This window comes from Macaca thibetana, chromosome 18 (assembly GCF_024542745.1).
Source record: "Macaca thibetana thibetana isolate TM-01 chromosome 18, ASM2454274v1, whole genome shotgun sequence".
NCBI lineage: Eukaryota > Metazoa > Chordata > Mammalia > Primates > Cercopithecidae > Macaca > Macaca thibetana.
In genome coordinates this window covers 37,922,943-37,950,656 of record NC_065595.1, presented here as the reverse complement: position 1 = coordinate 37,950,656, position 27,714 = coordinate 37,922,943, and the positions used below count along the sequence as shown (strand labels likewise).

The window sequence follows — 27,714 nt, the reverse complement described above, 5'->3', positions numbered from 1 at the left end:
ATCCCTCCCCCCTCCCCCCTCCCCATGATAGGCCCCGGTGTGTGATGTTCCCCTTCCTGAGTCCAAGTGATCTCATTGTTCAGTTCCCACCTATGAGTGAGAACGTGCGGTGTTTGGTTTTCTGTTCTTGTGATAGTTTGCTAAGAATGATGGTTTCCAGCTGCATCCATGTCCCTACAAAGGACACAAACTCATCCTTTTTTATGGCTGCATAGTATTCCATGGTGTATATGTGCCACATTTTCTTAATCCAATCTGTCACTGATGGACATTTGGGTTGATTCCAAGTCTTTGCTATTGTGAATAGTGCTGCAATAAACATACGTGTGCATGTGTCTTTATAGCAGCATAATTTATAATCCTTTGGGTATATACCCAGTAATGGGATGGCTGGGTCATATGGTACATCTTGTTCTAGATCCTTGAGGAATCGCCATACTGTTTTCCATAATGGTTGAACTAGTTTACAATCCCACCAACAGTGTAAAAGTGTTCCTATTTCTCCACATCCTCTCCAGCACCTGTTGTTTCCTGACTTTTTAATGATCGTCATTCTAACTGGTGTGAGATGGTATCTCATTGTGGTTTTGATTTGCATTTCTCTGATGGCCAGTGATGATGAGCATTTTTTCATGTGTCTGTTGGAAAAAACTGCTTTAAAGTTCATATGGAACCAAAAAAGAGCCCGCATCTCCAAGGCAATCCTAAGTCAAAAGAACAAAGCTGGAGGCATCACGCTACCGGACTTCAAACTATACTACAAGGCTACAGTAACCAAAACAGCATGGTACTGGTACCAAAACAGAGATATAGACCAATGGAACAGAACAGAGTCCTCAGAAATAATACCACACATCTACAGCCATCTGATCTTTGACAAACCTGAGAGAAACAAGAAATGGGGAAAGGATTCCCTATTTAATAAATGGTTCTGGGAAAATTGGCTAGCCATAAGTAGAAAGCTGAAACTGGATCCTTTCCTTACTCCTTATATGAAAATTAATTCAAGATGGATTAGAGACTTAAATGTTAGACCTAATACCATAAAAATCCTAGAGGAAAACCTAGGTAGTACCATTCAGGACATAGGCATGGGCAAAGACTTCATGTCTAAAACACCAAAAGCAACGGCAGCAAAAGCCAAAATTGACAAATGGGATCTCATTAAACTAAAGAGCTTCTGCACAGCAAAAGAAACTACCATCAGAGTGAACAGGCAACCTACAGAATGGGAGAAAATTTTTGCAATCTACTCATCTGACAAAGGGCTAATATCCAGAACCTACAAAGAACTCAAACAAATTTACAAGAAAAAAACAAACAACCCCATCAAAAAGTGGGCAAAGGATATGAACAGACATTTCTCAAAAGAAGACATTCATACAGCCAACAGACACATGAAAAAAATGCTTATTCTTTACTAAAGGTAACTTTCATGGACATTAGAGCAGTGTTCCTTTTATCTCTATGTCTTTTGCAATTGGAAAAATCATCAAACTGACTTGAAAACCTGACCTCTATTTCCTAATATTAAATATTAATGAACTCATTGTTTATAAAATCCTTCTCTTCTTCCAATTAACACAACTTTTTCTTTAGTAATTTCAATTCTTAGTTCATCCCCCTCTCATAATATGTGAGTATCAAAGCGACCTGAATTTGCAGTTATTTTTTAAAAATTATTATTATTATTATCATTGAGCCAGAGTCTAGCTCTATTGTCCAGGCTGGAGTGCAGTGGCACAATCTTGGCTCAGTACAACCTCTGCCTCCCAGGTTCAAGCGATTCTCCTGCCTTAGCCTCCCCAGAAGCTGGGATTACAGGAATGCACCTCCCTGCCGAGCTATGAATTTGCTCTTGAGATCAGCAATTAATTTTTCTCAGTGACACCTAATTCAGCAAAAGTACCAGTTCCTTTGACCAACTGTAATTTGTTTAAGTGCAAACCATGCATTGAGATGGAGGAGGCAGGGACTAGAGGCTGCCTGGTAGAGATGTAAGCCAAGAAATCATGGAATCATTGTCATTAGAGACACTGCCAGAAATAAGTTTATTCACATGTGAGAGAACTCCAGGCCATTTGTATAGGTCTCACTGGGAAGAAGTTAATAATATTAAGAGGAAAATAATTATCTGTTAATTTTATATCTTTTAGACTTATGCCTGGCGTGTATAAACAGATCCAGAATAAACCCCTCCCATTTCCTTCTGTACAATAACTCTTCTAATATGGAAAATATAGATCATGTCTTCTATTAATTGTTTTACCACTGAACTGTATTCAAAAGACTGTTTTGTCTTATTTTCAGAAGACAGACTTTAACCTGCAGAATCTTAAACAAAAATGACGCAGAGAGAAGAAAAATGAGTATATGGTTCTATCTTTCTTTGTTCTTATAGCAACCAAAAATAAGTATCCACAGAACAAATAAATATCAACAACAACGATGAAATTTTGGTTGCAAGATCATTACATTTCTAACAAAAAGGATGCATAACTGCTTGACCACACCAGATATTAAAGGTTTTTAAAACTATGGTTGATACTCCCTCTGATTGGATAAGAGTAGAATTTCAAGTCTTAGTTTGTCCCCCTCTCATAATATGTGACTATCAAAGTGACCTGAATTCACTCTCAACTTTTTAAAATTAGTTTTTAGTTGAACCACTGCACTGAAATTTATTTGTCATATTAGAACTTTCTGCTTTCTAGGAAATAGCTTCCTTCAATGACCTATTCCAAATGCATTTTCCCTAGCTTGCAGCCTCTTAGGAACATTGGATTAGCAATGTTTTTGTTGATCTCAAATCAACCAATACAGTGTATATGTAACTAGTAGACCCTCCATAAATATTTTCTAAACTCTAATCATTCAGGTGAACATTAGCAAGATGAGTTTCATAATGCTGCCATGCGTCACTTAATGATGGGGATACATTCATGAGAGATGTGCCATAAGGCAATTTCATCATTGTGCAAACATCACAGACACAAACTTAGATGGTACAACCTACTATATACCTAAGCTACATGATATAACCTATTTTTCTAGGCTGCAAACCTGTACATCATATTGCTATGCTGAATACTGTGTGCAATTGTAGCACAATCGTAAGTATTTAAACAAAAGAAGGTACAGTAAAAAATCAATATAAAAGATTAAAAATGGTACACTGGCCAGGTGCGGTGGCTCACGCCTGTAATCCCAGCATTTTGGGAGGCTGAGGTGGGGGGATCATGAGATCAGGAGATCAAGACCATCCTGGCTAACACAGTGAAACCCGTCTATACTAAAAATACAAAAAATTAGCTGGGCGTGGTGGCAGGCACCTGTAGTTCCAGCTACTCGGGAGGCTGAGGCAGGAGAATGGCGTGAACCCAGGAAGCGGAGCTTGCAGTGAGCCAAGATCACGTGACTGCACTCCAGCCTGGGTGACAGCGCGAGACTCCATCTCAAAAAAAAAAGGTACACCTGTATGGGACGCTTACCATGAATGAGTAATGAGTCAATGTGAAGGCCTAGGACATCTCTGTACATCACTGTGAACTTTCTAAACGCTGTACACTTAGGCTACACTAATTCAATAAAAGCATATTTTTCTTTCTTTAATATTAAATTAATCTTAGCTGACTGTAGCTTTGTTGCTTTATAAACTTTTTATTTTTTATAACTTTTTGACTCTGGTAATAAAACTTAGGTTAAAACACAAACACATTGTATAGTTGTACAAAACATTTTATTTTCTTCTATTTTAAGTTTTTTCTATTTTAAAGATTATTTTATTTTTGATTTTTAAACTTTTCTTTTTAAAAGTGAGACGCAAACACACACATCAGCCTAGACCTACACAGGGTCAGAATCATCAAGACATTACTAAGTGATAGGAATTTTTCGGCTTCACTATAATCTTATGGGACCACCATTGTAGATGCAGTCCATCATTGACCGAAATGTTGTTTTGCAGCACGTGATGGTATATCTGCTTTTCTGGGTCTAAGATGAGTGACACTGAATTGTTGAAGGATGAGGAAGATGTTCTGGATCAAATAAATAATGCTGCAGAGAAGATTAAACCAACAGAACTCAGAAACAACTGTTACACATGAGTTTCATTCCAAAAGAGATAAGCTAAGTTAGTGTTCTGCAAAGCAACATCGTGGTCACACTGATTTGGACACTAGTTTTCTGACCTGTAAGATCAATGGAGAGGTCTAGAGGATAACTGAAGTTACTTCTACTCTCAGCTTTTAATGATTTCTTAAATTTGTTTTTCTTTGCCTCCCTCCTTGCCTGCCTATCCTTTCCTCTTGAATCAATCTTTCTATGTTCCATTTCCAAGAGTATAACCAACATTCACCCAGATGCTAACCACTTCCCACCTTCCATATGCTACACCCTAGCTACTTAAAAGTACTTGCACGTTTTAGAATGTATCATTACCTCTACCTAGATGCATTTTCCAGGAACATACCCCATCTCTTGAAGGTTTAACCTCCACTGTCTTCGAAGTGAGCCATTATCTTTATCCCTTAAACATACATCTTTCCATGTATCTTATAGATTAGATGTCCTCTTTCCTCCATAAATAGCAGTTCTTGAGGAAGAAACTATCAAGTTCACTTTTTATCCTCAGAATTTAACTATAGCGGAGTTTTAATAAATATTTTCTGAATAAATTGGATTCACAAATAAAGTCACAGCATCACATCACTAATGTTATCCTCTCATCAGCTAACCTTATTTCACTAAGCATGTGCCATCTCTGAGAAAGCTATGAAGAATTAGCATAAATAATTAAAACAAAAGTTTAAAAACTAATTTGTGATGCAGCCTTATTTAGTTTGTAGTGTTTACTTGCCAGCTGATTTGACACATTTGAGAGTCCATTTATCTAAGCTATCTTGAAAAGTCACTGTGGCTTATTGAAGCCTTCATATTTAGGCACTCAGTGTATCCTTCATCACTAAGCTTCTCTGAGGCTATATTTTCTTCTCAATGGGGCTTGGAATATCCATTAATTTTGCCATTAGTTTCTGTAGCTGATGCTTGGAAGGCGTAATAAATACATTTGCAAATTGGTAAGGTGAATATTTTGCAATTATAGAAGCAATTAATATTTAGTTGTGTAAGAAAAAAATCTTTTAAGAATCATGCATCCAATAACAAGAAGTGTATGCCAATGCCTAAGCTTTAACTATATGTAGAGAGAATAATGTCAGAACAATAATGCAAATGACTCAATTCATGGACAATTTAAGAACAATACACTTTAACTTGGAACATGTCATTTTCTTCTCTGAGACTTGTTGACATACAGCCTGTCCTCATGAAAGAGGAAATATTTACTGTCTCCACAGGTATTTTACAACATTAAAATTCTATTTGTGGCTTTTGTAAACCTCCCTGGAAAATTACAAGTGAGATTAAAAGAAACTCTGACAGCCTAGGGAAGAATTGATAGATGACCTGCTGTATTTAAGACAGCCAACTTTCTGCTAAGGTCAGCCCTCACATACTGAGAGGACAAAAGCAAAACACAAGCCCCAGGGAGACCAGAGAGGCTGAAAGAACAAAGTGTGTCAACATCAGTGACTTCTAGCCTTAGACTAACAGGAAAGACTATTCTAATATGTATGTTTATATCATAGAGGCATAAATGTTTACTTTCATATTTTTATGTAGACACATATAATACATAATATGTTTTGGCTGAAACCCCACCCAAATCGCAACTTGAATTGTATCTCCCAGAATTCTGATGTGTTTTGGAAGTAACCCAGTTTTAGGTAATTGAATCATGAGAGCTGATCTTTCCCGTGCTATTCTTGTGATAGTGAATAAGTTTCATGAGATCTGATGGGCTTATCAGGGGTTTCCATTTTTGCTTCTTCCTCATTTTCTCTTGCCACCACCATGTAAGAAGTGTCTTTCACCTCCTGCCATGATTCTGAAGCCTCCTCAGCTATGTGGAACTGTAAGCCCAATTAAACCTCCTTTTGTTCCCAGTTTCAGGTATGTCTTTATCAGCAGCATGAAAACTAATACAGTAAATTGGTACCAGTAGAGTGGTGTGTTGCTGAAAAGATCTCCAAAAATATGGAAGCGACTTTGGCACTGGGTAACAGGCAGAGGTTGGAATAGTTTGAAGGGCTCAGAAGAAGACAGGAAAATGTGGGAAAGTTTGGAACTCACTAGAGATTTGTTGAATGGCTTTGTCCAAAATGCTGATAGTGATAGACCAATAGAATCCAGGCTGAGGTAGTTTCAGATGGAGATAAAGAACTTGTTGGGAACTGGAGTAAAGGTGACTCTTCCTATGTTTCAGCAAAAAGACTGGAGGCATTTTGCCCCTGCCTTAGAGATTTATGGAACTTTGAACTTGAGAAAGATGATTTAGGGTATCTGGCAGAAGAAATTTCTAAGCAGCAAAGCATTCAAGAGGTGTCTTGGGTGCTGTTAAAGGCATTCAGTTTTATAAGGAAAGCAGAGCATAAAAGTTTGGAAAATCCACAGCCTGACTATGTGACAGAAAGAAAACCCCAGTTTCTGGGGAGAAATTCAAGTCAGCTATGGAAATTTGCATAAGTAGGAAGGAGCCTAATGTTAATCCCCAAGACCATGGGGAAAATGTCTCCAGGCCATGTCAGAGACCTTCAGGGCAGCCCCTCCTATCACAGGCCTGGAGGCCCAGGAGGAAAAAGTGGTTTCCTGGGCAGGTCCAAAGTCACTGTGTTGTGTGCATATGAGGGACTTGGTACCCTGTATCCCAGCTGCCCCAGTCATGGCTGCAAGGGCCAACTTAGAGCTTGACCTGTGGCTTCAGATGGTGGAAGCACCAGGCTTTTGCAGGTTCCATGTGATGTTGTGCCTGTAGGTACACAGAAGTCAATAATTTAGGTTTGGGAGCCTCCGTCTAGATTTCAGAAGATGTATGGAAATGCCTGGATGCCCAGGCAAAAGTTTGTCACAGGGTGGGTCCCTTATGGAGAACCTCTGCTAGGGCAATGTGGAAGAGAAGTGTGGGGTTGGAGCCCCCACACAGAGTCCCTATTGGGGCACTGCCTAGTGGAGCTGTAAGAAGAGAGCCATGGTCCTCCAGACCCCAGAATGGTAGATCCACTGACATCTTGCACCAAGTGCCAGGCAAAGTCAGAGACACTCAACACCAGCCCATGAAATAAGCTGGGAGGGAGGCTGTAACCTGAAAAGCCACAGGGACAGAGCTGCCCAAGACCATGGGAACCCACCTCTTGCATCAGCATGACGTGGATGTGAGACCTGGAGTCAAAGGAGATCATTTTGGAGCTTTAAAATTTGACTCCCTCGCTGGACTTTGGACTTGCATGGTCCCCATAACCACTTTGTTTTGGCCAATTCCTCCCACTTGGAATGGCTGTATTTACCAATACCTGTACCCCCATTGTATCTAAGATGTAACTAGCTTGCTTTTGATTTTACAGGCTCATAGGTGGAAGGCACTTGCCTTGTCTCAGATGAGACTTTGGATTGTGGACTTTTGAGGTAATGCTGAAATGAGTTAAGACTCTGGAGAACTGTTAGGAAGGCATGATTGGTTTTGAAATGCGAGGACATGAGATTTGGAGGGGCCAAGGGTGGAATGATGTGGTTTGGCTCTGACCCCACCCAAATCTCAACTTGAATTGTATTTGCCAGAATTCCCACATGTTTTGGGAGGAACCCAAGGAGGGGTAATTGAATCATGAAGGCCAGTCTTTCCCATGCTATTCTCATGATAGCAAATAAGTCTCATAAGATGTGATAGATTTATCAGGGGTTTCCACTTTTGCTTCTTCATCATTTTCTCTTGCCACCACCATGTAAGAAGTGCCTTTCACCTCTCACCATGACTTTTGAAGCGTCCCCAGCCATATGGAACTGTAAGTCCAATTAAACTTTTTTTTCCCCCAGTTTCAGGTATGTCTTCATCAGTAGTGTGAAAACAAACTAACACAATATATATGTATATACATGTATATATGTAGTAATATATGCATAATATAGTATATAGCATATATATAGCCTCATGAGAATAAAAATAAGATGCAGGGATTTTTTAATATCTTTGATTTATCATTATAGATTTCTGCTCCTCACCCTCACTGATCTAGTTATCTTTCTGAATAATTTTGTCAGAATGATACTGGGATCAATGCAAGATAGATTTTGATGAGGAGTTACGCTTAACAAAATCATCTAAGTCAGGATGGCAGGCCCAAGTGCTGGTCTCAAGGTAGCCAAGAAATAAATTACCCTCTGGGTGCCTGAGCCAACCAACCACCAGTCAGCAGATGTTCAAGGTTTCCATGGATACCTCATCCTGGGCACAGGTGAAGCGATAACTCTTCAGAAGCTCTTTGCATAACTATGATGGTGGAGAGTTCAGTGGAGGTTAGCCTAATTAGTTACCAAGGTGAAATTAGTTTCTATGACAGTTTCCAGAGCCCACTTTAATCACAGGACAAATAGAAATGAAGAAATGAAATTGTAAAAGAAAATAGAGATTTAAACTTATATCTGTTTTTATTGTTCCTCTAATATTATTGAATGATTTCCTGTTGCTTATAACAGAAATTCCCAAATTTATGTTTTAGGAAAGTTATCCCATTTCCTAGCTGGATACTAGATGTTTTATGAATTGCAGGATATACGACCATGACCAGATTTCTGTTTTTCATGGATAAGGTATATTTTATAATTTGGAGTAGGTTGGGCTGGATTCTACATACATTTCAATGATAGATTTTTATCATTGCCTGCCCCGAAGGCCTTCTCCCACATGTTTGAAATGATATCCCAACTTCCCTTTGGATCAATACACTTCTATTTCTCAGCTCAATGGTTTTTATGGAGTTGACCCTATTTCTGGCTTCAGGGGTAGGCAAGTAACCCAGGCCAGGCTATTCAGAGAACTACATCTCTCTATCCAAATACTGGTTCTGTGATTAGCATCTAACCTAAACAGGCTGATATGATCCCTCCGTGGGAATTTTGCTAGCATTCTTGGGAAATCATCATGTCCTTTGATAGTAGAAGCTAAGATTCTGAAGTGTTTCTACCTAAGAAAAACATCAATAGAAAGGTAAGAAGAAGAAAGAGAAAGATATATTCTGATAACATCATTAGGGGCTCTGAGTCTACTTATACCTGAAGCCAACTGAATTGGATTTCCCGGTTATAGGAGCTAATACATTCATTTTTGTGACTTTATTTTTTTTAAACTACTACATTGGTGTTCTGTAACAACTGAATGGGTCCTAATATAGTTATCAAGGGTTTTTTTTCAGCAAATAATATACAATTATGTAAGCCATTGCCTGGGACTCCTTTCTCGTCATCTGGGGTTGCCAACTACTATGTAGATATTACTGTGAAAAGATCCCACAGTTGAAAACAAGATAGATTTTAAATGGCCAGGTTCAATGGGAGCCTGATACCCTTTACTAGATCTTCATATTTTGTACCAAATTTCAAGAATTGGTTATGTATTGTTTAAAACATAGATGTTTTAAAATAGGCTAAAAGCAAAAAGTTTTTTTTTTTTTTTTTTTTTTTTTTTTTGGCACACCAGAAATTGGTGAGCAGCATACTATCACTTCCTCTCTCCATCTCATGGGACTCAGAGGGCCACTCAATCTATGATTCCCTGTAGAATGTGATTATATTTATAAGAAAGATGTCTTACTTCCTAACTAGATATTGAATGTTTTCTGAATTGCAAGATACACCACCATGCCTAGAGCCACTGGACAATGGGAGAATGAGTGAACCTTAGGAAAAGGGCAGAGTGTCACAGTGAGTTGGAAGAACTCCAATATGGGTTTCTACAGATCCAAGACAGTCATGGTTGAGATTCCTAGGTTTTTTGGTAGCCTAGGCTGGGTTTGGAAAGAAAGTGCAGTTTATGACCGTCCACCCAGAGACTGCTTCATAGGGCCAAGAATTGATGCCTGGGGTATGCACAGAGACCACTGAATCAGGAAAGGAAGAATGTGGAATTGTCCTGTGGTTTCTCCAATGTCACAGATCATTTGGGTCACCTAGGCACTGAAGGACAAGCTAATATATCACAGCTTGGACCGCTGTCACTGCCAAAGACCAGTTGGTAGGATAGTCACACCCTCCAGAGCCAGCAGAAAAGTCACAATGACCTAGATGCATAGCTTCCTATCTGAGTAGAACATAACAATCCTCATGTCTCCCTCCATAGACTACACACATATATACCTGCAGTTTCTGCAGTGAGAGAAAGTTGATGGAACAGGAAGAGAGAGAGTGAGAGGAAAGTGAATTAGTGTTCCATTTCCTTGGCATGAGTCTCATTCTAGTTCTCTGAAAGTTCAGCCCAAGCTCTTGCATATGGGACTCTGAAGCAGACAGTGACAAACAGTAGCAACTAGACTTTGTTAAATATTTACCAGATATGGGATAGCTGTAAACTGGAAAAGACTGAAAACAAAAAGGCACAACTGATACTTTCTTGGTAAAGGATAGAGATGTTGTTGTTCGGCAATATTACATTTTCTACTTTTGCATGTCAGTTCACAATGGGTTGGAACTTAAAACAGCAAAATATATTTCAGTTATGTCTGAGAGTCGAGACTGTTCAATACAATCTATCCGTTGATACTCAATGAAAGAACAAAGAAAAAAAGGAAAGAAGAGAAGGATGGAGAGATGAAAGAAAAAAAAAAGGAAGGACTCAATCTATTACTACCATCATTTCATTTTAAAAAGGTCATGTTCAAATCTAAACATAAAATGAGGAGGGAAGAACTAATATGACCTAAAGTTTCGCTCTTTTTTTTCTATTTTATGCAAAAATTGTGCAAATTTTCTGAACTGGCATTTGGACGCAGAATACAAACTTTTTCACACAGCTTCTATGATTCCCACTCATTGACCTTTTCAGGACCATCTCCCACTTTGCCTCTTTACTCTTGGCTCAAACTACATCAAACTATGCAATTTTTTTTATTTAAATATACTTTGCTAGTTTTCCCTTCATTGTTTCTGTATCTGCACTTCCCTTAGCTAGACATGTTTTTCCTTTCTTGTCAGCTTTATCAATAATTATAGTATCAAGACAGATATGAAACATTAGTTTCATTGTGATGCCATTTTCTCTAATGTTTCTTGTGCCTTCTTCTATGGTGATATTTATCACATTTCTCTTTAATATTTGTTTTTATGTTGATATATTTTACTTTTAAAATTAAGCTCTTTGAGGGAGAGGAAGAAGTATACAGTAATAGTTAAAAGCATAAATTATTATACTTACATATCTGTAATGAAACCTCATAATCATGAATTCAAATCCTATGGGGCATCAGGCAAACTATTTTACCTCTCTGAGCATCAGTGTAGCTGTTTTTGTAACTTTTTTTCTCAGAATTTGGTATTACCATACAGTATATATGTAATACATGTTTGATTATTACAATCATGAATGAATTGATTTGAACAAATACATGGAGGGTGTTAAGACAGCCTTCTCCTTTCATAAGGGGAAGAAGTCACTAAACAATTTAGATTTTTTTCTAGTTTATTTTCCAGATAATTTCTGTTATATCTGTTGGGATGCAGCCTAATTAACTTGTTTGGTTGCTTATTGACTGGCAATGTTATTCAGAGTATGTTTCTTTCCTCAAATATGAGCAATAGAGTAGTTCAAAGAGTTACAGTGACCTTTCAAGTGAGGCAGGAATTAGAAATTTTGCCATGCTGCCCTTTGCAACATTTTTGATGGCTGTCAGTCCATGCATGACTTGCTGATATGACATTTATCCTATGTCCAAAAAGATAAAGAATCGCTATAATAGGGTCAGGGTAACTGAATAGTGATGGCAGAAGCAACTCAGATCTGCTTCTTGAGTTGGCAAGAAGGGGGTTAGTTAAAGAATTAGAGACAAATATAGATGAGAAGTTATCCAATGACAGAAGTTGGGATCTCCAGAAGTTAAGTGACTCATCCTAGGGTACAAAGCAAATTAATAATAAAACTGGCATGAACCCCCAAGTCTTCTGACACCAAATCAATGCTAGAATGACATGGTGAGTGCTTCCTCTTCCTTCAGAATTTCTCTTTGAAAGCCATTGTCTTTGGATGCATAAAATACCTGACACTGGCACACACTTGCCCGCTGTTCTCAACGGCAATATTTTGACCTTAATAGTTTTTATCTCAAAGTAAGCATCTTTCTCCTGAATTCACTTTCTTTCATTCCAAACATAAACCTCTAGCTTAATTTCATTAAGAATTCCCTCAGCAGTGCCTTCAACCCTCCAACCTTTTGTTCTCAAACACATAAATCCAATAAACTTCTAGGTCTTCCTGAAGTATAGGAATCATGGCTTTCACATTGTGACATAATAAAAAATGTATATTTTGTCTCTCCTACCAGTTCCTGACAAAGAGCTACTAAAACCTTTGTAATTTCTTGAGCAATTAGGATGCTAGGTACACCTATTTTTCTAATATTTGCTCTTTGACCATGGTTCCTGATGCAGAGCTCCTCATAAAATGTTCTCGGTGATAAAATTGTCTTTTGCTCTAATGAGGTGACTTTTGATTTTCTTGGGCTCCTGGGTGAGAGCTGATCACCAGAAAGGCCAAACCATGATTAAAAACTTGAACTTTTCAGCCTCACCCCCAAAACTCTGGGAAAGGAGATCCTGGGGTAGTTGGAAATGATTTTTGCCCTTACCTTTGGGAAGCTCTTTATACATGCTGCTGCTGCACAGCAGGTCTAGCGAAACCTTGGAGAGCCATGGGTCTGGGAGAAGGGTCAAGAATAGAGAGCAAACATGTGTTTATTTAAAATTCTCCTCTCATTTGAGACAACTTACCTTCCAATGAGAGCCATAAACTTAAGCTGTATTAAAAAGGCTTGTTTCTTTATTCATCCACGGAAAAATAAAATTGTTTTTTACCCCCTTCTGTGCAAGGCAAAGACTAAATATTGGTGTTTTCTTAATAAATATTTATGTGTATGTAAATAAAGTGAAAGTCTTGAAAACTCCTGATAGTTGTGAACTGATCATAAAGTTTGATGCAGAACTAACATCTCTGACTGTCTGAGAAAACAGATTGAAAGGAAATCAATTCAAACCAAAAGTAATGAAAGGAAGCTCTTTGTATATGCTCGGAATAAATAATAAAGCCAGAGTGATAGCATTGAGAAACAATTTAAGGTAAGAATATCGGGAATAGAAACTGACGGAAAAAACAGTTTATTTTCTAGATCATGGGTGTGGCAAACTAAGGTTATTAACATGGGTGTGGCAGACTAAGGTTTTTAACAACAGTGGACTTGAATAGTCAGCCAGTACAGAGACCAGAAGACTGAAATTATGCCCTCCTTTAAGCAAATTTGTTTTAAATAATTTATTTGGTGGTAGGACTGTACTACATGCTGGGTGAGCAGTATCTAACATAGTCTCTGTCCTCAATTTCTGAGTGTATATTTTAGTACTGAAATGCATAGTAATTAGTCAATTTAATATACAATAGCAATTACAATAAATGCTATGAAGGATAATTGTATGAGGAATTAATGAGTATACAAATTTGAATACATTCAATTAAGGAAGTCGGAGAAAGGATCCTCAGGAAATAATAATTGATCAGAAAGATGACAGAAGAGTTGGCATTAATTAGATTTACCATGTCTATCTCTATAACACAAAAGCTGGACCCTTCCTATATTTTATTCTTTAAAATAGTAATTATTTAAAATGACTAAAAGGAAAATATTTTCCTCTTTAATTTACTTGGTTTTCCTCTAAATTCTAAGTGCTACACAAAAAGGTTTGTAGAAAATGTTGGACTAAACGTGAATGAGAGCAATGGAATTGACAGTTTTACCAATGCTGTGAAAAGCAATTAATCAATGTCACTAGGGGCCAGTAGGTTAACACTTCTTTTAAACAAAAAGTATTTTCACATCTGTAAAAGTTAAGAAAAGGAAAGCAATTCAGACCTTTTAAAAAATGTTTATTTTTCCTCTTCGAAGTCTCACTGTGAGACCAGTATTATTTTAATGACTACATATTTAAATGGTAGACTCAATGGTGGCTTCTTTGCTTTGCTTTGTTTTGCTTTGCTTTGCTTTTTCCCCTCCTCTCCTCCCAACTTCACAGGCGATTTTTCCAGACAGGATCTAGTAATTTAACTATAGGGGGAAAGTCTCTAACAGGCCAGAAAACCATGAAGGGTAAATCCACTATGTGTCTTCCTTGGAGAATGACATACTCTCTCATTGCTGCCCCACGAGTTGACTGTATCAGTGTATCTATGAAAGACCTGTCCTCAGATAGAAAAAGAAGAAAAGGTAAAACATAGAAATATTATCTATCATTTCCCCAGACAGTATTTATGTAACACAGAGAAATCAGGTCAATCAGGTAGCCAGGCAATTTTTTTTTTGAACATTATCAATTGTTCAAATTTACTAGACATTTTTCTTAACCAAACCAAATGAATAATTTGACACCATGGAGAGATAGCCTTACTCAATTTGTTTATTTATTTTAAATATTAATATTATTGTGAAATATTAGAAGGAGAGCTATATCTAAATGTCTTTTATTCTTATCTTAGTTTTCCCAAAAGTAAAACATTTTTTGAATGAGAAGTTTATACTAGATTCTGAAATTCCATGACCTTTAATACATAGTGATGGAAACACGAGGATGACCATGACCACGTATATGTTCTTCTAGTGACACTTCATACGCAACAGTGTGATAGCGGAGATTGAGACTTAAAATTGTTTTATGCTTTTGAGCACATTACACCTTATCATCTATACTTTTCTCATTGCAAAATAAACAAGAGGAGTAGAAAATGGTATTTCGTTGAAAAAGTCAACTTATGTGTTTATCAGTTTATATTGATATAACAGGGAGTCCAAGTCTTAGTGGCACAACATAGCAAAAGTTTCTTACATACATTAAATTTATTTCTGACATATGCAATCTTCACCACAGTTTGGCTGAGGGTTCTGTTCATTGTAGCCACTCAGGAATCCATTGTATTGTAAGAGCTGCCATCTTCAATAAGGCTAATCACTATGCTAGAGAGAAAAGACATTTCTGAAAAGCCTTGCAGTAATAATTAAATATTTGGGCCCAGAAGTGACATACATCATCCCACTTACAATCTACTGGCCAGACCAACCACATGGCTTCACACAATCATAAGAAAACCATGAAGGGTAAATCAACTATGTGTCCAGAAGGTAGAAACCCAGAAATATTTTAGGTACCACATTAATAAATGCCATACCCTCTTAGGAGTAAACAGTGATGTCAGGACCAAAATAGATTGCTCATAGCCATCTATGGGTTTCCTCTTTGCTAGATTTCCCCAAGGCAGTTCTGAGGGCAGAAGAAACTAAACACACACACACACACACACACACACACACACACAGATGTAAATACACATATATACACACTTTCGTACTTTCTTTTCTCCTTCCCAGTACTATTCAGTTTAAAAAAAGAAAAAAAGTATCTTGCTTAAGGCAATAAATTGATGTGATGAGATCATGAGAAATGCTGTAAAAGCTCGAAGATGGGTTCAACTTACTTTGTAATAAAAGTTGGCAGCTGCAAGTGGTCTGGATTTTGGCTCAAGAGTGTCACAGTGTAGGAAAAGGGCATAAACACAAAGGGAAGATACAGTGATAGGAAGGATAGAATCTGAAGAAAAGTATTTCCAGGTCTTAGGCAAATGGAAATATATAAACAATTGGAAAATAGATGATCAAAAGAGCAAAGACATCTGAGAATAAAGATAGATGACAATTTTATTAGATTCATTCATTCACTTATTTATTCTTTCAGCAATTACTAACTGATGCCTGACACCTGCTAAACCTGTAGTTGGCTCTCGATACAGAAAGTACAAGATCAACACAGTCATTCACTCCATGGAACTCATAGGCTTACACATAAAAGGGTAATATTATTATCATAACTAATTTTTAACCTTCACTGAGAACTACTACAAACACATGAACTCTGTGTTCATTGGAAATTATACCAAAAAAGTAACAAATGTCAATTTTACTTGCTTCTTAAATCTATCAATATCAAAAATCTTATTTTTCAGCCTGCTTCTTAAATTTATCAATATCAAATATCTTATTTAATTTTAATAAAAACAAACTTATGAAATAGTACTAGTATCATGTCCATTTATGAACAAGGACACTGAGTCTCAGAGAGATTTAACAACTTGCCAGAAGTTTTGCACTAGAGCCTAAATTCAAATTTGAGAATTGTGACCCTGTTTCTCACACTCCCAATTATTGTTCAACAACAACAACAAAATAATAAAATAAGTCACATGCAGGAGATTCTGTGCAATGAGAAGCAATGGGAAGGGCATAAAGAAGGGAAATAACATTATCAGAGTTAATTTTCAAAATGTGATGGTCAACATGTATCTAAAATAGACTGTAGAAAGTCTAGAGTAGGAGAAAAAGGAAAACAAAGAAATTTATTGAAGTATTTTAAAGACATGAAATTGGATTAGGGTGGTGGTAGAAAAGGTGGAGGAAAATGGTCAGATTCTGCAATACCTTGAACATACTGTTCCCAGATTGCATGTGGGTTTAGGAAAAGAGGGGAGAAAGTTGTTCTTAGGTTTGTGTCCTGATCAGTTGGGTGAATAATGTGCTATTTACTGAGATGGAGAAAAACATAAAAGTTTGGGGGCAGGAGAAATAAAAAATTCTGCTCAGAAATCTTTCAGTTTGAAATAACATATTAAGCCTTCCAGGGGAGAAGAAGAAATGTCGGTCTGGCCATTGGGAATACATGTCTAGACTTCCAAAAAAAAAAAAAAAAGAGAAACAAACAAGACTGGAGGCATAAATTTGGGATTCAATAACATACAGATGGCATTTAAGTCATAGTCCTGGATGTCTGAGTATAAATAAATCTCTGGGACTTTCAGCATTTTCAGGTCAGGAAAAGGAAGAGGAACCAACAAAGAAGACTTAGAAGCAGCGGCCAATACAACAGGAAAATAACCCGGGGAATGTAGAATCCTGAAAGCCATGGAAGGAATGCCTCCAGTTTCAAAGGAAAAAGGTGATCAACTGTGTCAAAAGTTGCTGCTGATATGTCAAGTAAAATAGTGTTTAATATGTTGGAATTCATTGTCAGTATACATATTGTCATTTAGATTCAGGTCAATCTTCACTTCTGATTTGTTAGAGATTTTAGTAACATAGCTGTAGACCACAGTTTTATTTTTTCTTTGGAAGCTACTGTCACCAAAACTTGAATTTTCAAGGCTTACTCCATTGAAGAGGCTAGTTGTTTTCTCCTAAAAACCTATGTTTAACTTAAATAGCTAGTATCAGATAAGCAGTAGTGTCTGGAACTTTTAGCCAGTATAAACCATATAATCTCTTGCTACATGATAAAATAATCATATATATTTAAAAAACATACTCATAAAATGATCATCAATAAGTAAAGAACAGTTGCACCATAGTAACTCCAATTTGGCACACCATTTATCCTATTGGTCCTCTTTGCATATTGGTTTTCAGGAAAACTTTTTTGTGTGTGTTCTGCCCTACAACTGCCATTTGGAAATTTGCTGTTCAAAGCCCTCTTGCTGCCTGTGGCTGGCTGCTATGCTTTTAGAGCAAAGGCACAGAGTAGGACTGATCTATACAAGTACTCTAAAATAGTGTCATTAAGCCCCTTAGTTAATTAGGTCTGGACTGCTCCCTTCTGCAATCAGAACAGGAATTATATGCTCATTTCCTCTCTTACAATGTCACCAAAAGAAAAAAAAAATCTTTACAGAAAATATGGCAGCTCCAGATGGTGACTTTCCATCAATTAAGAAAACAGATAATTTTAGTTAACCCTTGGAAATCTTACTGTCATCATTTTTTTCTCTTTTTTAAATCTATTAACTCTATAAATGATCTTACCATATGTTTGCTAATGATTAATTATCTATAAATACTGGACTTTATAAACACTTATGCTCCATATAAAGTTAAAAATTAAGAAAAACCAATACATTTTCCTAGTTAACACATTAAATATATTTTAACAGAAAAATGATAACCCATGTACATGGGATTATCTGTCATTTTTAGATGTCATTCTATTGTTCACAGCACCAGGCACCCTGACAGCACCAGGCCAGCAACTCTGCAGTCACCATTACCAGCTCTATTACCCACCACATGATGCCTCTATCCTTTCTCTTGAGCTCTAGCTGCTAAGAATTCCATGTAGATTAAAACATTCCAAATGTCTATATCTGAACAGCTAATTTCTTATTTTACATATTTTCCTTAGCTATTTTGCAAAAATCTAAATGCTCTTGAGCACTTCCATCCCATAATGGGCAAAGACAGCACACACACAAAAAGAGGCAATCCATTTGACTGCTTGTCAGTTGCAGTTCTGAAAAATGTATTTCCCTCTGGACAAGAGATTGGTTATGATTCATTAAACTCATTGACTTACTATGAACTCTTTTCGATTTCCCTAGTAACCCCCTTCCCCAGAAAAATGGTAATTGAACCAACACATTATACAAATCAGAAGTTTCACTAAGATCTTTTTTGATTCCAAAAAATAAATTTAGTGAAGATACCATGATTTTCATATTGACCAAGATGTCCTTAATATTGTCCTCAGCTTAACTGAGTTTTAGACAGGCTTCTTCCTGCCTAGAGGCCCCTGACCTCCCTTTACTTAGAGCACTTATTTTATTAAACTTGCCCTTGTTTTTTCTTTTCTCCTTTGAGATGTAAATCTTCAACGCAGGAATACTTTTTAAAAAAGAATTTGTGAGTCATCCCATTGAAATGTAATTGTCAAAAAAGATAGAGCCCTGTCTCTCTTCCTCTATTGGAGGGTAGGAGGCTTTTTTTCAACAAGTGATCATTAACAAACACACAACCTGACCACATGGAGAAAATTCCCTCATAACATCCTGCAGTGCTTTTCCATTAGCTCACTCCAGTGGTTAAAAAGTCTCCCAGCTTTTTTTGCAGGGGGATTAAATTCAATCTCTCTCTTCTATTGTAAGTCTTGACCCTTACTGCAATAGTCTTGAATGAGATCTTCCTTTCCATTTTTAATAAGTACCTGGTGCAATTATTTTTTATAGTATCATAACAGGAGCTGTGAGAGCTGTGGTCACAATATAAATGTAATTCTCATCCTACAGAGCTCACAGTCTGTTCAATAAATAGAAATGAAAATGCATGAGAGAATTACTGAAAAAGTCAGGGGAATAGAGGTTCTATGAGAGAAGTCAATGTGATTTGGAAATGGCCTACAAATAAGATCGTTAGTTAATACCTGTGTGAACGCAAAGGTAATGCTGTTCAAAGAGCAACTCTGATTTTGCCACTAACTGCTCTGTGACCTTGAGCAGGTTACTTAATATCCATGGATCTTGGATTTTTTCATACATGAAATTGAGACAATCGTTGATTTTGCTAGGTGATGAAAGTTAAAATTAGCAACTATGATATGATAGTTGTAAATTTCTAAATTTTTTATATATATTAAATTACTCGTTTATATATTTATATTAAATCTTTAAATCAAATGCCCGAGTCAAGTCTCAATTTAGAGTTGGTTTTTTTTTTTTTTTTTTTTTTTTTGCCAAGGTTAGGGATCATGGCCCATGACACAGTCTCAAGGGGTCCTAAGAACATATACCCATGGTGTTGGGTTACAGCTTGATTTTATACATTTTAGGGAAGCAGAATTTATAGTCAAAGACATAAATTAATACATTGGCTTGGTATAATTGGTTCAGCCCCAAAGGCAGGACATCTGGAAGCAGGGGGCTTCCAGCTCATAGGAGGATTTCAAGATTTCCTGATTGACCATTGGTTGAAAGAGTTAAGCTCCGCCTGAAGACTTGAACTCAGCTTGAGTTAAGGTAAGGCACGAAAGGGTTGTGGAAGCCCAGGCTTCCTGTCATGTAGATGACACCTCCAGGTAGCAGACTTCAGATAGAATAGATGTAAATGTCTCTTCTCAGATCTTAAAAGGTGTCAGACTCTCTGGAAAAGACCTAGTAAGAGAAGATTCTCTACATAATGTAAATTTTCCCTATAAGAGACTTTTGAAGGACCATTTCAACATATGTCAAAGAAACATATTTTAGGGTAAAATACTTTTATTTCCTTCAGGGTCCACTGTGTATCACATGATTTTATACCAAAGACAAGTTAGAACTTGGTATCTTCTTTGCTACAAAGAATTTGTTTTGTCAGTCTTAATATCTTTCTGCGTTAATGTTGATACTGGTCAGTCGTGACTGAATTCTAAAGGGAGGAGAGTGTAATGTCTGACTCTCCCTTTCCCTCATGGCCTGAACTAGCTTTTCAGGCTTTTTTGGTTTTTTTATCCCATTGGCCAAGAGGTTGTCCAGTCAGTCAGTTGGGGGGGCTTAGAATTTTATTCTTGGTTCACACATTCAATTCTCACAACAACGTTAGATGGTACTATTATCATCTCTATTTTATATACGAGGAAACTGAGGCAAAAAGAAAGTAAATATCTTGGTAAAAATAATCATTTCCTTTGTGGTTGACCTGCAGTGAAACTTTAAGCACTATACTTTACTGTTTACTTCACTCAAATAATATCTGTGAAAGTGTTTTCAAACTGAAAAAAAAAAAAATCAAATGCACTGAAAATAAGTATAAAAAGAAATCCACTCTGAAAATAATGAAAATTGGTTCACCTTTAAATTTCTGATTTTATGCATTCTAGTATGTAAGGAGTAATAAACAGAAACTCTGTAAATGATGTTTTCCTGATAATTCTTTTCAGTTTCTATATTCTAAAAGATCAAATATTTGTCTTCCTCTTTCGTACTTATTTAAAAAATTCTGCTTCAATTTCTACATACCTAAATCAGCAGCATAATCCCTTGATAAATGCTTTTCTTCATAATGCTAAGGACAGACTGAAATTGATGCTTTCTCTCAACTGCAAGCAAGGGAGAGAAAATCTAAGAACTGCGAACTTTCCCTTTTGTTTATTCCGCCTGGCTAACCACCCAAAGCAGCCTCTCTCATCTGCCTTAACTGCTGCTATTGGGAAGGTCAGAATTGTGCTCCACACATCTGTCACCATATTCCTCATGACTTTTAGGCACCAGAACCCAGAGGAATGGTAGAATTGAGCTAGGTTATTGATAAATATTGATAGCACGTATTAAAACATACTAGTGCATATTGGCTAGTTCTGCTATTTGGGGATTTTTGTTCTCTGACTGTCCTTGATCTTGCCCGTTGCTTTTCAATTATTTTCACACTTGCGTTAATGTATTCTGAGACATAAGCAAGGATAAGGAGAGTAATGCAAACTTAAATGAATCCCTTCCATTGCAGTTGTAAGCGAAAGTCTGATGGGGTAAAGCTGAAAATGACAGACATTTGCCATGTGACTTTCGCTCTTGGGAAAATGGGTAATTTCATCCACCTTTTTGCATTGCTCTATTTCTGGCATTTTTTCCTACTGAGAAAAGTTTTCTTATGCAACAGCAAATAAAATAAATATTTATAATAACTCCTTGAAAATATATTAAAGATTAGCTTCAAGTTTCAGAAAAAATGTAACTCTTCAATATCTCTCAAAGCACAGGAAAATGTATAGTTTCTTTGTGTGTTCAGCATTGATTCATCTGGATGTAAAGACTGGCTCAGCCTTAAGAGTCTGGGAGACAGCTAATTAACAATCCATTCAACTGATATTTAGTTGGGCTGCTCAAAAATTGTCCCTTGCTACGATAGCTAATTTATAAAATTAATAGTTAGAGATTAGTGTTCATGTATTTTTGAGTAGAGTATTTATTGAATAACTGCTATGCTCTTATTCCTTAGTGTTATATAATATGTTATTTGGCTCTTTCTAAATTGTTACACCATATAACAGGCAGCAGGATAATTTGCTTAGAAAATAGAGATGTTTATAATATATTTACACATATCTTATAAGATATTTATAATATATGATGTGTTCATTTATGCACATATTTGCCTGACTAGCAAGATGATTAGTAGAAAGATAGATGGATAGATTAATAGATATATAGATAGGTAGGTAGAAAGATAGGTAGATAGATGCAATATAAGACAATAGTGCTCTGTAAGTATAAGACAATTTAGACAAAGAAAATAATAGCATACAAAACATTATACAGGCTAGAAAATAAATGCTCTAAAAATATTGTAAGAATTCTGGAGGTCAGTTTTCATAAGGAGAATCATAGAAACTGAAAAAGCAGATATGCTTTAGTAATTATGGTTTTAAGCCCAAGCTTAATGTGGCCTAGAATCCCCTTGGTGGGGAATCTAAATGTTTCAGTGACAAGACAGAGAGCTCTAAACATGGACAACAAAGGCAGAATCTTTTATCTACTGGGAAAATTTTAAGTTAAGTGCCAGAGACAGGCAAAGAACCAGCAAGATCATTTCTAGGGAGTCTGGAAAGGTAATGGTCTTAAGAATCCAATAACAGAGGAAGGTGAGAAACAGGATAATCGTTGATAGGTACAGTTACACATGCACAACCATAGGCTAGTGGACCTACCAGGATATTCCAGAAACTCAATTTGTACTACAAAGTCTATAGATGCTGTGTTTAAAATACTTGTAAGTCTAACTTATGTTATTGTAAGTATCAGTGTCTTACCAAACATGTTTGTGCAGATTCTGATGCCATGAATGGAATTAATTGTGTAATGTGTATATATTTCACTCAAAATAATAAGGAAACCGAGGCAAAAGTGAGGATAGTGAGGACTGGAGTGGCTACAGAAAGCCACTCTGAAAAATGGAACCTAAGCTGGTCATTGATACGTGGGCAGAAATGGACAGGCAGAAAGTAGTAATGGAGAAATTAGGGCAGAAAATAAAGGTATGGGAGAAGTAATGAGAGGATTTCAAGATAAGTGGAAGGAAATGAAGATTTTACATGAGTTGGTCCAAATTATATTTAGCCTGTGCAATGTTAAATGCAGTTCTGAATACCAGCTTCAGGAGTAATAAAAAATTAGGTGGTTTTCAACTGAAATAACACTTAAATTTTTTTTCTATTTTAAACAAAAATGTTGATTTTTTTAAGTTTGTAATTTTAAAACAAGTTCCAGAGGACACAAGGGGGCACACAGCCTAAGTGAGAGCGGCATATGAAATGTCTATATTCATAGTTACATTAAGCACTACTTAATTCTACTTAGAGGAGTGAGTTGTGAAGAGAGAGAAAGGAACATTTAATAGCTCATTTTGCCTGAGTTTCCCAATCAGGTAAGTACCGTGGAACATGACATCATAGTTATCAGTGTGGATCTCACTTTAAAAATAATTTATTTGTAAACATTTGGTGGACATGAGAGCTGGATTATAATTCTAACAATCTGATAGAAAGTAAAATTTGTATCAATTCCATTATGGCAAGGTCATTTATTATTCCTTATTGGGTAACATATTACGTATATTTTTTTCTGAAACCTTCAATTAATCACCATAATTCAGCACTCATGTACTTCTTGATATTAAAGGAAAACTTTCAGGGGAAGAAATTTTCAAAGAATTAACAATGGCAAAACCATGCTTTCCTTGTTCACTAGTTATTTGGAGTGAGTATAGTTGTACACACTTCTCATTCTCCTACCACAGTTCTACCATAGTTCTATCATTTTATTCACAATATATATTTGCCCATCTCTCTTTTACATATCTAAATTGTGCATATTTTTCTTTTCTTTTCTTTTCTTTTTTTTCTGAGGCAGAGTTTCACTCTTGTTGCCCAGGCTGGAGTGCAATGGCACAATCTCGGCTCACCACAACCTCTGCCTCCCAGGTTCAAGCAATTCTCCTGCCTCAGCCTCCCTAGTAGCTGGGATTATAGGCATGTGCCACCAGGCCCAGCTAATTTTGTATTTTTAGTAGAGACGGAGTTTCTCCATGTTGGTCAGGCTGGTCTCGAGCTCCCGACCTCAGGTGATCCACCCGCCTCGGCCTCCCAAAGTGCTGGGATTACAGGCGTGAGCCATGCACCCGGCCTAATTGTGCATATTTTTCAAGGGCAAACTCAAAATATGGTAGCTGCATAAACCCTTCCTTGATGATTCTAGTCTTCATTCATCTCTCCCTGACACTTAAAAGAAATTAATCTTAAAATGAAATGAAAGATAAAGGCAAAAGAATGCCATGGTTGATGAACTAAGATTTGAAAATACTTGGGTTTCAACCACTGTGCTACTATTTTCTTTTACCTGTCAGGCAAATTACTTACTCTTCATTTTCCTCAATTTCTTCTGTTGTAGAATGGGAGCAACAGCAATGTTCAGGGCAGTTACAGGTATTGAATGAGAAGATTTTCCAACATGCTTTACATGGTACTTGATTGTAAATTCTCAGTAAATGTAAGACATTTCTGCTAGTAAAATATTAGAATTATTATTATTCCACCATCAGAGAAATTTTTAGAAATGGAACAACTCCATATTTTGTATTCACAGCAACTGCTATGTTTTTTCTGTCAATAAAAATCTTAACTAGCCTTCTATATCCAGTTCAAATCTTATATCTATCATTAACACTGTCTCAAATACTTTAGTAATCATTAATCTCCTTTGAATTACCCTAGTATTCTTAGGGAGTTACATAATACTTTAACAACATGATTTATAGAACTTTGAATGCACTTTGAATTCAAACAGACTGAAGCTTAAATCTCTTCTCTGTCATTTCCTTGCTATGTATCATTAGACATGTAACTATAACTGATCAAAGGTAAGGGATTTTACAAGTTCCATATAAGAAGATCTAAAAGAATTGTTCTATTTTCCAACTATGTGTCACATATTTAGATGTAATATTTAATTTTAAAATTTGGTTATACGTAAAAAAGCATTTGTTAAACAATGTATTAATTTAGATATAGCATTTTTTCATATTTCATAAAAATTATTTATCCATTCATCATCATCTTTGGTATCAGCATCTCATAAGTAAGTCATTTCTAAGGTCATCAAACCCTATTTTCCAGAGCTAGTTGAGATACTGCATTTTTGAATTTCTGAAGGATGCTGTCTATGGACATTTTACTTTAAGTCTCAAGTTTCATTTGCATAACCTTGGCATAGTTGATTACTTTTTTCATTTGCTCTGTAGGAATAGCTGTGATCCAAATGGTTTACTGCTTTGGGCTTTTAAATGACTTTAAAAGTCTTGTTTATAATCATCCCAGTACATGGAGGTGAGAGATTATATCTCCCAGGAATCATTATTAAATCCATGTTAAGTTTCTTGGCCTCTCTTTTTTTTTTTTTTTAATTTAAATTCTATTTCTAGAATCATCCAACTCCAGCTATGACTGAGAATGTTTCAAATTAGGATGTCTCCATCTTACGCTATTTTATTGTATAAAATAAGGTAACTGGGGGTAGCCCAAATTTTGAGCAGTACTAAAGGACTCAATCATGAGGTTATTCTGTTTATGAGGGATAGTTTTGTATTTGAGCATATGTGGAACTCATCCCCTTTGTGTGTCAGCAATCTCACTTATAAAATAGTATTGTCTGTGTATATCTACAGTTACAGAATTGTGGGGATGGTGAACTAATTGAGACGGCAGGGAGCACACGGGGTATCGTGCCTAGCACACTTTGCATCTTTCATACATTTTACAGTTAGAAAGAGTCACTAAACTCATCAGAGAATACTGATGCCAGGGTAACTTGCCCAAAGCAATGCAGCTAACGTGAATCTGTACACAGTTTATCCTTGAGTAGGCAGTTAAAAATACCTTTCTTAAATTGAATATACTATACTATATTATGGTATATTATAATTTCTTAAATTGAATACACTATAGATGATAGTAAAAAACTTAAGAACTAGATGAATAGAACATTAATTCATAGCAGATTTAAAGGGTGAAAAAACGAGGTGAATGGCTCAAATTTTTGGCACATGAGAAAAGAAAAAAAGGAAATAAAAATCAGTGACTGGAAAATGGTCCTAGAGATATAACTGTCAAGGAGGCTCAATGTATTGACAATTATGTTTTCCAAATTAAGACTTTTGGTTAGAAGGCCGGGCGCGGTGGCTCAAGCCTGTAATCCCAGCACTTTGGGAGGCCGAGACGGGCGGATCACAAGGTCAGGAGATCGAGACCAGCCTGGCTAAATATGGTGAAACCCCGTCTCTACTAAAAAATACAAAAAACTAGCCGGGTGAGGTGGCGGGCGCCTGTAGTCCCAGCTACTCAGGAGGCTGAGGCAGGAGAATGGCATAGACCCGGGAGGCGGAGCTTGCAGTGAGCTGAGATGCGGCCACTGCACTCCAGCCTGGGCGACAGACCGAGACTCCGTCTCAAAAAAAAAAAAAAGACTTTTGGTTTGGTAGTAGATTGGTTCATATTAGTGTGAGTTTTAACTTTCCTGTACACAAAGGGTGTGAATTTATTCTAGATAGCTGTCACTTTGTTATCTATCTTCTACCTTCTGTGTGTACTCTTATTTACTCAAGGCATTTAAAAACTGACACAACACATTGTTATTCATGAAGTGAATATATTTATAGAATAATTTTATATCACTACCATTATACCTTTATAACTACTTGGTGTATTTGTTTTTGATAGAAATTAAAATAAATTCACTTATTAAAATATATATGCAACTATTAAAACACAAAGATACTGAAATACAAATGTATACTTACTTAAATGGCTTTGCCTTTCTGTTAGTTCACATAGTACAGTTTGGAGCACAGTTTGGCAATTAGATAATCTTAATGCTTGGGACTGACAATCATCTCCGGTTTCATCCTATTGTCACAGTGGTATTATTTTTCACTTGTCTTTTATGCGAACTCTTTGCTCCAGTCACCTAGTGTGCCTCATTTCCACCCACAGACCCTACATAATAAATCTCAATGCTGTGACTTCGTGTCACACCAGAAAAACCCATCACCTTTCTTCCCATTTATCAAAACTCGTTTCTCCAGATCCAGTCTTTTTGCTCCAGAGAACTTCCCCGTGATCCTATGTTGTTTTATCCTCATCCTGTTCAGAATTTCTACAGCTCTGATTATCATATTAGACCATCGTAGAATTTCAGAAATACTCAAGAGGTGACAAAATTTATAGACAGGAAAAGTGGAGTCTTTCAAAGAGCAAATGAAATCTCCAGGAAAAAGAAAATAACATCAGCATGCTTCCAGGAAAGATGAAGAGCTTCCTTACAGAAACTCCATTATGCAATCTGCCATAAAGAATATAATAAACACTCAACGCAGAAAGAAATATTTCTCAGTACTAAAGAAGCACCTATAAAAATCTGGAGCTCAAGCTATGTTTTCCGAACACGAGTTAGCAGGTTCAGAGTCAATGCAGTTGCTCATTTATGGTAAGTTCTTTGATACCATGCACTTTTGTTTAATGAATGTGAGTGTATCTTGTCTCCCAAATTAAATCGGCTTATAGGAGACAAACATATGTCTTTCCTTAACTATTTTTATCATTATCATCTGAATACTCAGTAAAAACTTTTAGAATTATTAAACATGAATCCTAATGGTTTAAAGCAAGAGTTTTCAAACATTTTAGATCTCAAGATTCCACTCTTAAAAATTATTGAGAATTCAGTGGATCTTTTGCTTA

At 36.5% G+C, this 27,714-nt stretch overlaps 1 protein-coding gene and 1 long non-coding RNA gene across 5 annotated transcripts in view; one reads left to right on the top strand and one right to left on the bottom strand.

Annotated features, from left to right (window-relative positions):
* Positions 1-27,714, bottom strand: part of RIT2 (Ras like without CAAX 2) — a 392,076-nt gene that overhangs the window by 19,593 nt on the left and 344,769 nt on the right. The gene's annotated exons all lie outside the window — the stretch shown is intronic.
* Positions 1-27,714, top strand: part of LOC126941250 (uncharacterized) — a 268,663-nt gene that overhangs the window by 234,994 nt on the left and 5,955 nt on the right. The window contains exons 5-6 of one of the 4 annotated variants that reach the window (XR_007721199.1): positions 17,000-17,127; positions 19,844-21,200. This is a non-coding gene — a long non-coding RNA (uncharacterized LOC126941250). Of the gene's footprint in view, positions 1-16,999; positions 21,201-27,714 lie in introns of those variants that run through there. The other 3 variants (XR_007721200.1, XR_007721198.1, XR_007721197.1) reach the window with 3 other exon arrangements.